Here is an 18568-nt window from a genome sequence, read left to right on the forward strand (position 1 = left end):
GGTAGGAGAATTGCTTGAACCCAGAAGGCAGAGGTTGCAGTGAACCAAGATCACAATTGCACTCTAGCCTGGGCAAGGAGTGAGATTCCATCTGAAAAAAAAAAAAAAAAAAAAAAAAAAATCCTGTAAAAAGTACCCACCATGTTGAAACAAGCCTGTGCTTTCAAATGCAAAATATTCCTTTCATTCTCCCTCCCTCCCTGTCTGTAGGTTCCACATGTTTAATCACATTCTGAAAAGGAGTGTGTGGCCCAAAGTGCTATGTTCCACTGCTTTATAGCTATACCCTAGGATGATAATGGCTGAGGACTCATCACTTCTTAGACTTGACTCCAGGTGACTTTGCAGTTTTTAGAAATCAAGTTTGCCTTAACATGATTTTTGTTACCAAGAATACTCCAAAGAATGCATTATTACTTGGAAGTTAATTTCAAATGTAGACCTCCCACAAGAAAATAGTGCAATAAATAGAGTGTCCTTAGATGACTGTTTCCAAGGGAACTTCACTCCCTTGGCTATATAAATCCTGGTATATACTGTTAAATTAGCTCAGAATTTATCCTGGCTTAGATACGTAGTAATTTTGTGAATTCAAATGAATTGAAGTGCATTTAACCTAATTTTGATGATCTTATGTTTAGTGAATGTATTAAATATTCCGGTCATCACCCGAGGCCATGATTTCTCCTACAGTCCCACTCCAGGTAAGTCAGCTTCCTTTCTTCTCAAACAGCCTTTTGGATAACTTACAGGTAATCTGGCTGAGAATTAAAGAGGTTGGACTTTGTCGTTTTACAAACATGCATTTAGATCTTGACCGTAGACCTTGGGAAAATTTCTCTGTGTCTAGGAGTCCTCATCTGCGAAATGGAAATAATACTTACCTCTGAGAATAGTTGAAAGGATAAAGAGAAGCTGTGTGTAAATTTGTTCTGCACAGTACAGGGCACAGAGTGAACAGTGAATTAATAGCAGCTACTATTATGAATAACAGGATTTTTCTTTCACTGCATGGGCGCGTCTTTGCCTATCGGGGATCTTCACGGTGTTCATCATTCTTCTGTATCAGAAGGAGGAAGCCCATTTCCTGTGCCCGAGTGTCAGAACTGTAAACTCCAGTCTCAGGGACCCACCTCCTGGTTAATAAGGTTGAAGTGAGAACACGGTCCTGAAAGTCGGGGTCAGATTTCTGTACCTTATTTGGTTGCTTTTTATTTTATTCTTTTAAGTCTCTGATTCACCAGAGTATTGAAAACTGGGCTTTCCATATGGGTGGAGAAGGTTAGGAGCCAATTCTAATAGTCATATATTTTGTGCCTAATGGCCCTATTCCCCGAGAGCTCTCATTACTCTAAATGGTATTCACTCCCTGTCACCCACAAGGTCACCTCCATCCTAGCCCTAGTTTCTCCCACTTTTATTTCTCTCTGCCCACCACTACCACAGGATCTAATACAAACTGCCTTTGTGTGTGTATAATGAGCTTAGCTTTTCTTTTGAAAGGAGCCATTTGCCTGTATTTGTGCTGTTTAGTTGTTTTCCACTTTAAAAAGTGAACAGAGTTAGATAATATTTGACCATTCCTACAGACATGGCCAAGAGACTTCAAAAACACTTCATCAAGGGATTTCACATTTTTGTTGCTTTTTAAAATACTTTGACTCACTCTGAAAAGAGGCAGGTGGAGCTTGAAGTTCGCTTTCTCAAGGGTTAGGCCATGAATGTGTTTGGAACAGATTTTGGGAATTGGAGTCTGAATCTGATTTAGGAGGCGGAATTTCAGTGTGGGAACCAGAACCTTTAGGAAAAAATTACAGTAACCGAAATGTTTCAACTTCATAATAGAATGTTTGGATGAGTTACAGGAGGGAAAAAAGAGTAGCTGAATAATTGGGTGTGTGTGGCCTTTTTTTTCCAGGCCAGAGAAAACAAATGACTCTGAATTGACTGTCTTCAGTGATGCTTGATCCCTCATAAGAGAGGCTGTGGGAATTAGACATTAAAAGACGTCAGCAAAACATCTAGAAAACAATTTACGTTCAAACAAAATTTTTACCCAGGCAGAATTGACTCTTTGTCCAAATTGCTGATACAATTTGATTCAAAGTCGCTATGGATAAAATTTTCCAGTTTTCTAAGTTTGGGGATGTGGGTGGGTGACATTTCCTTATTTTTCCCCCTCTTTAACAGAATCATAGACTGATATTAATAACAGTCAGGCTTGGAGTGGTGGCTCATGCCTCTAATCTTGGCACTTTGGGAGGCTAAGGCAGGAGGATCGCTTGAGCCCAGGAGTTCAAGACCAGCCTGGGCAGTGTGGGGTATCTCATCGCTGTGAAAGAAAAAAAAAAAAAATTAGCCAGGTTTGTGGTGCATGCCTATAGGCCCAGCTACTCTGGAGGCTGAGGTGGGAGGATCACTTGTGCCCAGAAGGCCAAGGCTGCAGTGAGCTGTGTTTATGCCACTGCACTCATGCTTGGGTGACAGAGCAAGACCCTATCTCAGAAAACAGCCAAATGAAGTTGCTGTAGGTAAATTTCTCCTACGGATTGAAAAATGTCCACAAAGAAAAGTTATGCTACCTTCTGTTTCATGAATCTGAGTTAAATTCCTAAACAAGGAGGGGAAATTCCATCTTGTTCCTTTCTTTATACATTTAAAAGCTTTTAAAAAACACATAAAACTACCTTAAGTATTGTCATGGTGAAAATGTGAAGATGGGGGGCTTTAAGAAAAGTTATAGCTTTGCCTGTCATACAATAAATTTTATACCAGGCACTCCTAGTATAATGAGGATGTCTTTAAAGAACTGAGTTGCATAAAAAATATCAAAGAACATAGAATTGAGTTAGAAAAGAGTATCATGGGAATGATGATGATAATATTTGTCTCCCATGTGTCATCATAAGCATAGTATAAATGCAAACTTTTTGGAATATCCATGTTTTAGGAAATGTAAATATGAAAAGTGAATTCATTACTTTCTAGTCACAATATTTTTCAGCCAATTAAGGAGAAGCCAGTTAAAAAATAATTCAAAATGAAAACATTTTGATTTTGAGCCTTTTAATTTTTTTAAATTTTAACTAAAAGTTTCACATCTTTAATTGCCTAATTTTATGTCCTCTCCATACAGTATTTCTGTATGAAGGATTCTGTATTTCTGCCAGTTTGTTAACAACAATTAAATTTAGGTGGTGCAAATACAGGTGTTCATTATACAAGCATTTCTCAAACCATATGTGCTGAAAAGCCAGTTTGTTTGTTTTTCAACTTACTGCAGACTAATATATTTGTAAAATATAGTAAAAATGTGATCATATAAAATTGCTATGAAGTTTTTAAATGCTTACTCTGACTTTCTGTACTTATTGTGAACCAGGAATAAATGCTTCTTGGAGACATATATATACACACACATACATGTCCACAGACCACTCCTTGAGCAGTACTGAATTATAAATTTTTCATAAAAGAAACTTTAAGAATGTATTCAACAATATATGGAATTATCAAGTGCCATTGCATGTTTTATCAGCTGTGCCAGCATAGAGAGAACTTAGATGTGCTTTCAAGTATCTTTAAGACACAGTGAGTTGTATAAATCTCTTGGAGACAAATGAAAATGTGCCTCCCATGTGTGCTCAATGTAAATGTGCTTTTCTTTTGATTCTTGTTTTTTGGCCAGCCCTGTGGATGCTGCTGCAGCTCCCCGTGTGTTTAATGTATTAGATTCCCCCTGTGCTGGTTTCTCCATCTCACTTTGTCCCATTTATTTATGCTTTCCCACAATTCAGGGAAAATAGCATTTTCAGTCACTTGGAGGAGTATTGATTTTGTGTGGCAGGACCTCTAGATTCTGGCATGCTTTGGAAGTGGAAAAAATTTTCTTTGATATTCTCAAGATGGTAGTTTGCTGAGTTCCAAAGAGAGGCCAGCAGGGCACACATGTAACAGTACAGCATTTTGGAGGCAGGCCCATTGCCATTTTCACCCTTGGAAGGCTAATACAGGCCACTTTGAAGCCACTCTTTATTAGCAGATGTTAAAACCTTACCTCCTTAAGATGTTCTTAGAAATTGATTTTAGGCCGGGCGCAGTGGCTCACGTCTGTAATCCCAGCACTTTGGGAGGCTGAGGCGGGCAGATCACAAGATCAGGAGATCGAGACCATTCTGGCTAACATGGTGAAACCCTGTCTCTACTAAAAACACACAAAAAATTAGCCGGGCGTGGTGGTGGCCCCCTGTAGTCCCAGCTACTCGGGAGGCTGAGGCATGAGAATGGTGTGAACCCGGGAGGCGGAGCTTGCAGTGAGCAGAGATCATGCCACTGCACTCCAGCCTGGGTGACAGAGCAAGACTCCGTCTCAAAAAGAAAAAAAAAATTGACTTTAGCATTCTGCTAAAGTAGAGGAATCCTCTTACCATCCACAGCAGGCAGTGGTAAAGATACATATTTAACAGCAAAAAGGAAAACCAAATCCCAAACAACTGTCACTCCAGCCCACAGCCTAGAGAAATGAGTTGACAGCTCTGTGAAGAGGATGTCCAAACCAGTGTGCCTGCTAGAACTGAATGAAGCACCCACGAGGAGTGACAGTAACAGACCAATTATCCACTGGTTGAGGATTATGAAGACCAACTGTCCACACATAAGGGATGGAAACAACGTAAAACAACATGAAGGGAAAGGAAGAGGTTGGTGGAACACACTGCAGCAAGGCCTGCAGGCCACGGCACAGAAGACTGACATCCCTGGGTTTGTGTCTGCAGAACTTGAACGTGTTCTGGATTCAGTCCCTCCAGCCATGTAGTGGGAACTGCTTCGGCCAAAAAGGGACTCCTGAAACCACAAGGCTCCATAAAGTGGCTTCGTTTCCAAACCCTGCTCAGGCCTTCTAGGATTTCTACTAGTTAATTGTGAGGTGCCGGGAAGGGGGAGGGGCAGACAGCAGGACCACCCTCCCCAAGATGGAAGGAATGGAGGGGACTCCACAGCAAGTGTGAAGGTGAGCCGTGACCAGGGCTGAACACAGAATCTTGCTTTATAAATGAATATGCAGCCCATAACTGTATGCCTGCAGCCCTGCCAGAGTGCATGGGCCACTGTGCATAAGAAGCCTGTGCCAGCTTGGAGGGACTTGAACAACGACATTCTCACTCCCTGCTCTTAGCCCAGGGCCACATTGGAGTTATAAAGATTAATTACTGTTTTCTGCTTGGTCTTTTGTGATGCTTTAGTTCACACTATTCTTAATGCTTTTTAAATTACAACCAATAGATTTCATAGAAAGAGACTCCCCATCTCCACTCTAAATGAAAACAAGTTTCTTGGGAAAGTTTCAGAGAATCTTTCTTTTTCTAAAAGCTTTCCAGATGGTTCTGCCACATCATGGCTGGAACCCATGAGCAGGACCATTGTTCAATGTTCATTTCCAATTTAATATTTTTCCGTGATTCTAAGTTTGAGTCTAACCCCATCTTTTAGATACTATTTAAAGACTTAGGCAGGAGATGAGTTGTAATTTGCTTTTGTCTGGAAAATCCATTCTTCAAAGTATAGATTTAAAAGGACATAAAGAGCTCTTAATAAGGCAATGCTGAGTAAAACACACTTTAACCTCTGCCAGGCTTTGAGAATATCTGCTACCTGTAGATCAGTTGCATGCTAATTCGAAATTAGTCACAAATTTCCTAAAGATTTGTATAATGCGATGGTTTAAAGAATAGATTAGCATCTTGGACCTTGTACTTGGAAGGAATAAAATTACACTGCTAGAATTCTGCCTTTCAGAGATGGAAATCCATACTACTCTGCCTCCTTTATGCTTCCTACCTTACTGAATCTCTTGCTTTGGGGCAGGGCTGGCTTCGTGGCATGTGACCAATGCAGTCGCCCAGGGCTCCATGCTTAGATGGGCCCCGTACTTGGTTTAATGCGCTGGGTTTTTTTTTTTTCATCTTGAAACTCTTGATCTTCTAAAAAGAGAGCTTACATTTTCATTTTGCACGAGAGCCCACAAATTCTGTGCTTGTCCTGCCTGGAAGGTGATTCCAACTCCCTACTAATAATCAGAAACTCTCAGCCATTCCAACTTCCTTTCCATTTTTGTGGCTGTCATATTAAACTGTGTATCAAGATGAATGGAGAGAGGTGGCTTGTTTTGGGAGATTGGACATAGATCTTCTCCCTGGAACAGTGATGGGAAAAATACTGCCTGTGTTTTGGCCCATTGCCCCTTCCTAGCAAGGCAGACTGGGCTTCATTCAATGAACAGCGAATTCAGCATATTACTATCACTGTTACTTTTGTGGAGCATCATAGGGAAGCCAGACTCAAAAGAATCCTTTCTCCCTTGCCTTCTGCTAGGGCTGGGCCTTGTATATATGTGTGAAGTAAATGGCTGACTTAATGGATGTGTGGTCTGGCCAGCAGCTGCCATTCAACTTCCCTCTCTGTCAGCGCAGTGCTGTTTGCCAAGGAACCTGGAGGTCTACTCTTCTTCCTCCTTGGATCCTCTGCCTCACTTGTGGTATTTAATTTATTACTTAGGACTTTTCTCTTTTCCCCTAACCAGCCTCATACTCCCATCAAATGGGACCTCAGTAATAAAATTAGAGATGGGTGGACAAGAGGAAAAGACTTGATGGACTAGGACAGAGCAGGTCAGGGAGAAGGCAAGTTGTTTCTCCAGGGCATTGAAGAGGAAGGAGGTAGTGTTTTGCTAAGCAAGATGAAGATTAAAACCTTCAGTGTTGCCGGGTGGTAGTGGCTCACACCTAAAATCTCAACACTTTGGGAGGCTGAGGTGGGAGGATCACTTGAGCCCAGGAGTTTGGACCAGCCCGGGCAAAATAGCAAGATTCTGTCTCTACAACATTTTTTTTTTCTTTTCTCTTCTTTTTTATTTTAAGTAGCCAGGTGTAGTGGCACATGCCTGTAGTCTCAGCTACTCAGGAAGCTGAAGTAGGGGGATCACTTGAGCCCAGGAGATTGAGGCTGCAGTGAGCACTGTTTGTGCCACTGCACTCTAGCCTGGGCAACAGAGTGAGACCCTGTCTCAAAAAAAAAAAAAAAAAAGTCCTCAATGCTTCCTGAACCCTGTAACTAGATAACTGGCCCACAGTTTATGTTCCAAGATATCCTGGATTTGGCATGACTTGTGACAGGGAGGAAAGAGGTCAGATGAAATCATCAACATGACATGTAGGCAGGGCACCTGGAAAAATAATACCCAACTAAATTCTGAAAGTTGCAAAGATTCAAAGGAGAAAAGGATGGCATAGGCATTTTGGTACTTACCAAGGGCAGAGGGTTTTATGGCACAAATGGCCTGCAGGTGGGAGCCAGTCTCTTCCAGAGGGCTCTGCACTCACCAGGATGTGGAAATGGGCTGGCTGGCTTTCAAATATGTATTGAGCGCTTGCCTTGTACCATGCACTGTACTAAGAGCTTCACATAGATTTTCTCATTTACTTCTCACAATAGCTTTAAGAGATAATGCATTAGTCAGCACACCTTAGGTTGCAAGCAACAGAAACTCACTTCAAATGTATTTAAACAAAATGGGGAATGCATTGGCTTGTGTACCTGAAAAAAACAAACAAACAAACAAACAAACAAAAAAAAAACACGGGATACTTCAGGCATGGTTAGATCCTTGTATTCAGTATTCTTAGGAATCTATTTTTCTCCAACCCTGTTTTGCTTTCTCTCTGTTGCCTCTATTCACCATTTGGCTCTCCCTAAGGTGGCTACTAGTTGCTCCGAACTTATAACTGATGGAAAGAGTGCATCTTTCACAATATTCTAACAAAAATCCTGAAGAAGACCCTCACTGGCTTAAACTGAATCACATGCTCATTGCTGACTTAGTCTTTGATTATCCAGTCTTGGATTACATGCCCACCCATGAAGCCTGGTGTGGGTGCAGCTCAAAGAGCCACATAGACTGAATGGAGGAGGGGTACCTTCCCAAATGAAAAAGAGGGGTTGTTAGTCGAAGAAGCTAGAATAGATGCTAGCAGGGAAAACAAAACAAAAAAAATTCATTACAGGGAGGCACTATTGCCATCCCCTATTATAGATGATAAAACTGATACAAACACATGATATCTAATTTGCTAAATGTCATATAGCCCGTAGGAGGTCAGCTGAGGTTTAGACTTAAGCTCTTTGACTTTAGAAAGGTAACTTTCTTCACCACTGTGCTGAGCTGCAAAGGATCTGGGGCAACATGGGCAGATTGGCTGGTCATACATTGCCTATTTGTGTTTTGAGAGGGACCGTGATCAGAAATGGGAAATTGACTTGAAAAGAGAGTACCTTTCTGCGTATGCTAGTAAGCAGGAGGGTGGAATTCCATGCAGTCTGCCCACCTCAAGCAATGCAGAGACAGGTTGAGAGCATCTCAGGCAGGCAAGGTTCAGAGCTGAGAGTACACAGTTTATAAGTGGCAGCACCTCCTCCGGGCTGTGTGTAGGAAACACTTGACCTGGGAGAGTCACATGGGGTATAAATCTGGAAATGTACTCTCCTGGCACTTCATCTCTCTTGGGGTTCACATGCTCTGATTTTTCCAATTTCCATGGAACTTAAACCTTGTTGTGAAAAACAATGTAAGGGCTGTGACTCATACGTGAACTGTTTTCAACCTGTCATGAAAATACCGTCATCACAGGGAGGCGATGGCAGGGAAGGAGCCAGGTCTTCCCTGTTTCACTTCTACTCCCACCCACCATTCCCACCCCCTTTCCAGGGTAAAGAACATGCTTAATTAATGTCTGAATTTCTCCAGTGACATTGCTGTAAGTGTTTGATTGCAAATATTCTGCTGTGCTTCTCCTGGTGATCTAATGGTATTTGCTGCTGACTAAATATTGACTATTGGATTTAGCCCACTTACCAGCTCTTCATTACTTTGGGCAAGTTATTTGGCTGCTCTGACATTATGCCTTCTCATTTGTAAAATGCAGTTAACAAATTTCCACCTCCCAGGGTTATCCTGATAATTAAGTATAATAATTTGGATTAAGAATCTCCCTCAGTGCCTTTCAATTAGGACATGCTCATTTCTTCTTCTCTCATGTCTCAGATCAGTGCTGTCTCTAGGACAACACTTCAAAAACTGTTGAGAAAAACAATTACTAAAGTTATTTGCATAAGATTGTTATATTTCATAATCCTATATACAGAATTCCTTGCCTCTTCTGAAAGGGATTTTCCATATAAGGTGGTTGGTGATGCCCTCCAGTCAGAGTTCACCAAGAACATACCTTGAGTGGACACCTTGGGGATATTCATTGCAGGTAGAACACACACCATGGGGGATAGAGGAATGTCTCAGTAAGTGGGGTGTCAGAAAGGACCTGTAGGATTCAGGCTGGCATTTTGCGGGAGAGGCTAAGCAGAGAGGTTTTACAGTGGATTGGTTGCCTGCATTGCCAACACTGGAACAAATGGGATGAGGTGTTCACATCTCAGAGAGCTCTGTTCCAACTCCAGAGGTTGCTCAATCAGAGCAATACAGTGGAAGATAGACTGATCAAATTGGACATGGCTGATGAACTCTCACTACTGTCTTGATGCTGGCATCCAAGATAGTGGAAAGAGCCACAAAAGGCTTCCTGCATGGCTAGTTTATGGAAGCAGTGGCATTTGTTTGAGATTTCTCTTGGCGGTGCATCCTCCAAAGGAGTTATAATTGAGACTCCTCCTGAAGTTATGGTCTAAGACCATCAACAATCTCTGTTGTTTCTAGCATTTCTCTAAAGCAAAAATGCAGGCAAGAACCCAAAAGAAAATGAGAAATGCATGTGAAAATGGAGAAGATAAGCTCAAGGCTGGTAGAGACTTGTGATGACTGCTTCCAGGGGTCAAATATCAGTGAACAGAAAGCTTACTCTCCCTCCAGAAGCCCATCTAGTAGCAACTACTAGCAGAGAATTCTTTTATCCGTAAGTCTCCCATGCTATAGCTAATCAACCTTCTCTATGCATGCTTAGTTATTGGAGAGGAGCAAGGTTATCTGTAGGAAAAGCTGTGGAATAAATACCGAATCCCAGACAGGCTCTGCACCCGGATCTCCTCGGCCTTCTAGGAGCCTCAAGTTTCCCCTCCTAGATCTACTTCCATAGGCTCCCCAGCCCATGTCCTCTTTCTCAACAAATTAGTTTTTCTTTCAAGTCAAATAAGGTTACTTGGGAAAGGAAAAAAAATCCTGCTTAGGTTTGAGCAGCAAGAAATGCTTTTAATTCTCAAAGTGGCTACTGGTATCTTATCCAGAAATAATGACTTAATCCAAAGGAATGAAGAACAAATGGTGGAATATAAGGCATCAACTGTTCTCCTTTCTAGAAAAGTTTTAAGTCTGATTTTTAAAAGCCTTTGCATGATACCAGGTAATCAGATGCCTGTTCTGTCCCCTTAAGGGGCATTCTCTGTAGAGGATTGATGATCCTCCTTAAGTTAAATAATGAAATACATGAGACTTTTCAATTTTTCACATCATAATGCTTACTGACAGGTAGTTGTAATTATTATAATCTACTGAACTGCTTTTTACATACTTTGGCTACTACTAATGTGGGTAGGGTGATCTCAGCCAATTGAATATACAACTTGAGATCATGATTTTGCACGGGAAGAGATTAGGGCTGGGTTTAGTACCCAGAAGTGCCATTTATCTCTCCCCCATTTTGGAGTATTCGATCCTCACAGGACAATGGGGTATATGTTTGGGTTTTGCTATGCCTTCTGTAACCAACCATGGAAATCCAATTTGCTTTTTATTAATATGTGACCCTGGCAACTTCCACTTTGACAATCTGGGCTAAAATGTTTTGTGAACTCCATCTAGGACAGAAGTTGAGCAGATCCTCAGGGAACACACACTGGACACATACCAAAGATGTCCAGAACCAGACATTTTATACAGAGCTCTGTGGATTTGGGCCAAGTCGTGACCCAGTTCTGGACACAGTTTTCACAGATGTGAGGTTGTCAGTAGATGGCTTTTAGGGAAGTGAATCCCCACTTACAGCTCTCCTGGGTATTGTAGCAGTGACCCTGAGCAAGACTCTCAGGTCACTCTAGAAGGACAAGATGGATTTAACTGCAGATTGCAACATGGAAGCCCCTGAGTTAAACCTGGTGATGTATGGAATAGGCTCCTTTGGGGGTGATTATGCTCCTTACATAAGTTTGCATTTGAGGAGAAATTTGAGTGGTCCTAGAGGAAAGATGTTTAGGGATATGGCAATAAAGCATTTACACAATATATTGGTGGCCACAGTAAGAGCGATATACAATTACAAGCGCAGAGGGGCTAAATCCCCAGTGTTTAAACCGGTTGTTGTGGCTCCTTTCTTAGCTTGGGTTCCCTGGAAACCAATTAGATGGAAACCTTTCGAATTAACATTTTATCGGGAGTGCATTCACAGGCAAAGAGGAGCGAAGATAAAAGAGAAGTAAGGCTGGGCACAGCGGCTCACGTCTGTATTCCCAGTACTTTGGGAGGCTAAGGTGTGAGGATCACTTGAGCCTGAGTTTGAAGTCAGCCTGCGAAATACATTAAGACCTTGTCTCTAACAAAAATTAAAAAAAAAAATTAGCTAGTCATAGTGGTGCAGACCTGTAGTCCCAGCTACTTGGGAGGTTGAGGTGAGAGAATTGGTTGAGAGGTTGGTTGAACCCAGGAATTCAAGGTTGTTGTGAGCTATGATGGCACCACTGCATTCCAGCTTGGAGCAAGATCCTGTTTCAAAAAATAAGGTGGGGTGGGAGAAGGTAAGTCAGAGAAGGCAGAACAGCAAAGAACAGGTGGTGAATTCTCAAGCTGACCACTGCTTTGTGGCAAGATGACCATGGGGTCTTGCAGGAAGTCTTCTGAGAGGCCATATAAATCTCTTGCCTGAGCTATCCTTTGAAGACAACGGGCTGAGAAACAGAAGAGTGCATCCTCATCTGTGTCCAGCTGGCCAAATTTATACACTCCTGTGCATCAACTTCCACATACTTCTGGATTGCACACATGTGGGTGCTAGGTGGGTCCCTTGGTGTCTCACTCCTCAAGGGCAATAAGCAGCCCTCAGGCAGATGGTGTACAGCATGGGCATGAGGCAAGACACCGTCATGACATACTCAAGAGAGACCGAAAGACCAGCTGGCCCTGCAAGATGAGCAGTCTGTAGCAGAACAGGTGGTAGCAGCAGACACCTGGCTGCTTGACAATGGGACAATGCAGGCTACTGTAACGGCTGCTCAAGTCAGAGAGCAAGGCAAGGGCATGGATTTAGGGCTGTACATTTCCTGTTATCTCATGACACTCAGTAGGGCAATAAAATGAAAGGAAAACAAGAAAGTTTGCTTTCAGCACCTGGGGAAGCCAAGAGACAAGATAGCTTCAGTTCAGAAGAAGTGACCCAACAACTAAAATATTCTGAGTGGTGGCAGTATTTTCACTGTTTAGAACAACGGAATAAAGAAATAGAATAACACCGTGGAAGCCAAAAGACATCACTTTCAATGCAACAAAAGGGTCCACAAAAGATGTCACCATTTGGAAGAAGGGATTGGGGAAAGTTAATATTGTAAATCGTTTAGAGGGGAGAAATATAACAGGATCTTTATAATTCTCCTATTAGTATTATATTCTTTTTACAATGTAATTAGTATTATATTCTTTTTACAGTATAATTTTACAATGTAATATCAGACAAGAAAGACAAGAAGAGTTGATAGCAAAGATTATCATAGGCACCTTTTTAGAAGCCAAGACCTTTGGGAAGACAGGTGGGGACAATTAAGATGGCAGTATTGATTAGACAGCTTACTCTCTGACTTGGAGGGGGAAATGTATCAGGGTTAGTAAGAAGAAATGCAATAGGTGAAGTCAGTGGATTCAGAGTACTCTGTACGGATTACAAAAGACCTTGTGGAGAAACAAAATAGGGAGAGGGATCTGCAAATGTTCGAATCCTCTTATCACAAATTAAGGTAAACCAAGAACACCTTGTATACATCTTATAGCAGGGCTCCTCTGCACAGTGTGGACATTCTCATGAGAAAAATACCCACATCCAAATGAGTAAGAATAAGTAATCATTAGAGGTGTCACCACAGGTGGGGATATCTAGTAACAGACCTGAGAACTGTTTATGCCCTAGATACGAAGAATGAGGTTACGGGGAGGAACGTGACTTCTGCATGGTGAGAGAATGGCTTCAGCCTAGGAATTCGAGCCCAGGAATTAGAGCCTGTGCCATCAATAGGGTTCCTCGGTACATCTCATAGCCTGTTTTTTTGCCACTTTCACAGAAGTCAGAGTAGGTATTAAAAATATGCAGTTGCATCTTTTTCCCTTCTTCTTAACACTGGATGGCTGAGATGATGGAGCAAAGTCTGATTTCATTCCTAGAGCCCAGACCCTGGGTACTGATCACATGGAAACAAGAAGCAGAAAGAGGGCCCACTGGGCAGGGACCAGAAATGACAGGGGGCAGGCTGAGGCCTGGATTCTGTCTGTGAAGCTCAGCACCTGCCCACTAGAAAAAAAACAGACCTAATGAATGTTGTGGGCTCTGCCAATTAGATTTGCAATTTTTCTTTTCGTCAGGGGAAGGTTTAGGGAGGGATGGACATACAGGAAGGAGCATCTAATAACACTTCTCCCCTAGATATGAACCTGCCTAGAAATATGAGGTGAGGAAACTTGTCCCCACCTCGACACTCCTGGCCCTCTCATATCAAGGTCCAAGTCCTTTACTAGAGCTTTCAAGACCCTCCACACTCCATTTCTAGCCTCACCTTGCAAGATTCATGACACACACACACTGTCCAGCCTAATCAAACCGTGGGGCCTTCCTTGAGCATGTTCTATGTGTCCCTGTCTCCATGCATTTGCTTGTGCTGCTCTCTCAGCCTGGAATGCTCTCCCTGTGATTACCTGGGTGGAAGCATCTTATTCCTCCTCTGAACTCCTATATCCCTGCATAGCTCTCTCATGGGATTGATCAAATGCTACTTTGTAACAGAGATATTAAGGACAGAAACTAGCTTTCATTCATCCTTCTTTCTATCCTCTCATTGGTGCCTAGGATGGTGTCTAAGATAATGACTAGGAAACAGTGAGTTCAGCAAATATTTGCCAACCTGAATTGAGTTTAAGGGTTCTTGATGGAAAATAAGGAGACAGCTCCAGAAGTGGAAGTGATCAGCATTTCCTTCTCCTCTGCTTGCAGCTTAATAACTGTCATTTCATACCCAGTCATGGTGGATATCCTGGAGGTGACTGAACTGAGAGTCAGGAAGTGGAAGGATGGGAGACATGAATCCAATTTTTTTTCCAAATGCAAAATATGTTGTTCTTGAAATGGGCAAAAAGCATGCTATGCTGCAGCACAGTGTCATTTCACAGCGTGACCCATCTGCTATAATTGCTCTGTGCACATTTGTTCTGATATCTGGTCTGATTTGTGTGTCAAAGACCGAATGATGAAGCCAATGAGAATTAGTGAGAATAGCCTCCAACTGAAAGGGGAAAATGGCACTGAGAACAAAAATGAAATGTAAGTGGGAGCAACTGAGAGACTAGTCAGCAGTTAAAGATCATTCTAGAATATTTTGGAAGTCAGATTGCTAAATAACACACTTAACAATGTTCATTGTTCATTCTCATTGGCTTGAGAAGAGATTAGAACTGGAAACCAGGAAGCCTAAGTTGTTTTCATAGTTCTATCTCTTCTAACAGTTAGCTCCAATTGGCCACAAATTTTGCATGTATGAAATGGTTCTGAGATACCTCACCAGCCATGTCCTAGAAAGTACGGAGCACAAGAAAGAAAGAAAGACACTTCTCTTCCAATTCATGTGCTGATAACTCCTGGCCTTTAATTCTATAAGAGGATTAGCTCATCCAGGATGACCAATTTTTGTCCATCCATCCCCAGATCATTTCATAGGCATCTCCTGTGTGCCAGGCTCCACAATATGTTCTGGGAATGGAAAAATGAACATTAAAGATAACTTATAATATAGTTTAGATATTTGTCCCCTTCAAATGTCATGTTGAAATGTGATCCCCAGTGTTGGAGATGCGGTTTGATGGGAAGTGTTTTGTTCATGGGGCAAATCCCTCATGAATGGCTTGGTGCTCTGCCTACAGTAATGAGTTCACATGAGACCTGATTTTTGCAAAAGTCTGGGACCTTCTCTCCTCCTTGTTCCCTTTCTAACTTATGTGACATGCTTGCTCTTCTTGCACCTCCCTCTATGAGTAAAAACTTCCTGAGGCCTCACCAGAAGCTGAGCAGATACTGGCACCATGCTTTGCAGCCTGCAGAAGCATGAGGCAAATAAACCTCATTTCTTTATAAATTACCCAGTCTCAGGTATTTTGTACAGCAATGCAAAATGGACTAATATACCTTCTGTAGTGAAATAGCATTCAGCATGGTTCTAGCCAAGTCCACGTTAGATGTGTGACCTTGTGCAGCTGTCTTTCCATCTCTAAGCCTGTTTCCTCATCTGTAAAAATGAGACGACAATAGAATCCAACTCAAAGGATTGTCATGAAGATAATATAAGGTAAAAATGTGCAAAGCTCTTAGCAGAATGTCTGGCAAATGGGAGACTGCTCACATTTGTTAAAAATACGATAATGATTTGACTGCCTCAGAGTAGTAGACCAGTTGGGAGTGGGAGCCAATCACATGACAGCTAATACAATTAAAAATACCCAATGTCTTGAGTAGAATGGTTTTCTTGGGTTTGGTAGCTTAGAAGTTCCAAACATTTCTATTCTGTCCCTTGCAGATTCTCTGTTCAGTTCCAGGCCTCAGTGCTTTAGTGTTGAGCCTCCAGCTTCTGCTGTTGAGACTCAGGAGTTCTGAATAGATGTGGCTACAGCTCATGGCACCTTCTCATATCATGGGAAGGGCGAAGAGGAGGCCTAGGCCAGCGCATGAGAAATACATGTGTTTTTGGTTTCCAGCTTCCCCAAAGTGCCATTTTCTGTATTTGAGAATAGTAGATTCCCAGGTGTGACAAAAACTGAGGTTCTGAGAGAGTAAGTCACTTGGCCAAGGCCCTTCCTTGGTGATAGGATTGGAACTCCAGCCCTAGCTTGCTAACTCTCACCACAATGCTCTCTCCATTGCGGCATTTTTCACTGAGCTTTGCATAGTGAATAATGGGAAAAGAGCAAGGAGAGTTTTGTGGCCTTGAATCTATATCCTTCTTGATATGTTCTTGTCATCAACGAGTTCAAACACCTTCTGAGGTGAACTTTGCATAGCACCCAAGATTATATTTTTCTGCTCTGTATGCTAGAGGATCAGCCCCAGCCTCCTTCTCTGTACTCCCAAAGCACCTGTGCTTTTCTTTTTATGGGGCAGCAATGTGCTAAGATAAAGTGAGATCCTCCTCCAGGCCCAAGGAATGACTCATGATACATCTAAAGCCAATCCCAATAATCCCGAAGATTGGCTAATTCTGACCAATAACACATAAAGATATATCTATTATGGCTAGGAGCAGTGGCTCATGCCTGTAATCCCAGCATGTTGGGAGGCCAAGGCAGATGGATCACTGAGGTCAGGAGTTCAAGACCAACCTGGCCAACATGGTGAAACCCCATCTCTACTACAATTACAAAAATTAGCTGGATGTGGTGGTGCACACTTGTAATCCCAGCTATTTGGGAGGCTGAGGCAGGAAAATCGCTTGAAGCCAGGAGGCAGAGGTTGCAGTGAGCCACTGCACTCCAGCCTGGGTGACAGAATGAGAATCTGTCTCAAAAATAAATAAATTAATAAAGATACATCTATTAAGGAAGGATGTATGCTCCTTGGGAAGGAATTTCCTCTCTGACAAGGAGAGGGGCTTTACAATACTATAAAGCTACAGTAATCAAGACAGTGTGGTAGTGGCAAAAGAATAGACAAATAAATAATGGAACTGAATACAGTGCCAGATTTGGACCCACATAAATATAGCCAACTGATCTTTGACAAACGAACAGAATCGATACAATGCAGCAAAGATTGTCTTTTCAATAAATGGTGCTAGGGTAACTGGATATCCACATGCAAAAAACAAAAACAAAAACAAAACAAAAAAAGATCTAGACATAGACCTTACCATACATTTTTCATAAAATTAATCCAAAATGGATTATAGACCTAAATGTAAAATGAAAAACTATAAAGCTCCTAGAAGATGACGTAAGAGGAAAACCTAGAAGACATTGTGTATGGTGATAACTTTTCAATGCTTATTTCTTACTTCTTTAATCAACTTTTATTTTAAGTTCCGGGATACACGTGCTGGATGTGCAGGTTTGTTACAGAGATAAACGTGTGCCGTGGTGGTTTGCTGCCCAGATCAATCCATCATCCAGGTATTAAGCCCAAGTGATAAATTTTAAGGTACAATGCTAAAGGCATGACCTGTGAAAGAAAAAATCGGATCAAGTGGATTTCATTAAAATTTAAAATTTCTGCTCTGCAAAAGACAATGCCAAGAGTATGAGAAGGTAAGCCACAGATTGGTGTAAAATATTTGAAAAAACACCTCCGATAAAGCAGGGGTCTTCAACCCTCAGTATCTATCCATGGCCTGTTAGGAACTGGGCCATACAGCTGGAGGTGAGCTGCGGGCAAGCCAGCAAAGCTGAGCTCTGCCTCCTGTCAGCTCAGCAGCAGCATTAGATTCTCATAGGAGTGCGAACCCTATTGTGAACTGTGCCTGCAAGAGGTCTAGGTTGCACGCTCTTATGAGAATCTAGTAAATGTAATGCTCTTGAATCCTCCTCAAAACATCGCCCCATTCCACCCCAGTCCATGAAAAAATTGTCTTCCACGAAACAGGTCCCTGGTACCAAAATGGTCGGAGAATGCTATGATAAAGGACTGCTACCCAAAATAGACAAAGAACCCTTAAAACTCAATAAGAAAAACAATCTGATTTTAAAATGGGCAAAGACCTTGATAGATCCCTTACCAAAGCGTTGCTAAGATATCTATCAAGGTCTTTTCCCAGTTTACACAGGTGGCAAATAAGTATCTGAAAAATGTTCCACATGATATGTCATCAGAGAAATGCCAATTAAAACAACAATGACATACTGCTACACACTTATTAGAATGGCCAAAATCTGGAACATTGGTGTTATGGTTTAAATGTGTCTCATCCAAAATTCAGGTGTTGAAACTTAATAGCCAGTGTGATGGTATGAAGAGGTGGTGCCTAAGAGGTAACTATGCCATGAAGGAGGTCTCCTCTTTCATGAATGGGATTAAGATCTCTATAAAATAAGCTTCATGCAGCATTCAGCTTGCTTGCCCTTCTGCCTTCTACCATGTGAGCTTGCAGCGTTCCTCCCTCCCAGAGGATGCAGCAACAAGGCACTATCTTGGAAGCAGAGAGAAGCCCCCATCAGACAGCTCAACCTTCTGGTGGCTTGATCTTGGACTTCAACACCCAAAACTGCAAGAAAATGAATTTCTGTTCTTTATAAATTACCACAACTACTCAATCTGTGGCATTCTGTGATAGCGGTACAAAC

The sequence above is a fragment of the Nomascus leucogenys genome, chromosome 18 (genome assembly GCF_006542625.1).
Source record: "Nomascus leucogenys isolate Asia chromosome 18, Asia_NLE_v1, whole genome shotgun sequence".
NCBI classification, from domain to species: Eukaryota; Metazoa; Chordata; class Mammalia; order Primates; family Hylobatidae; genus Nomascus; species Nomascus leucogenys.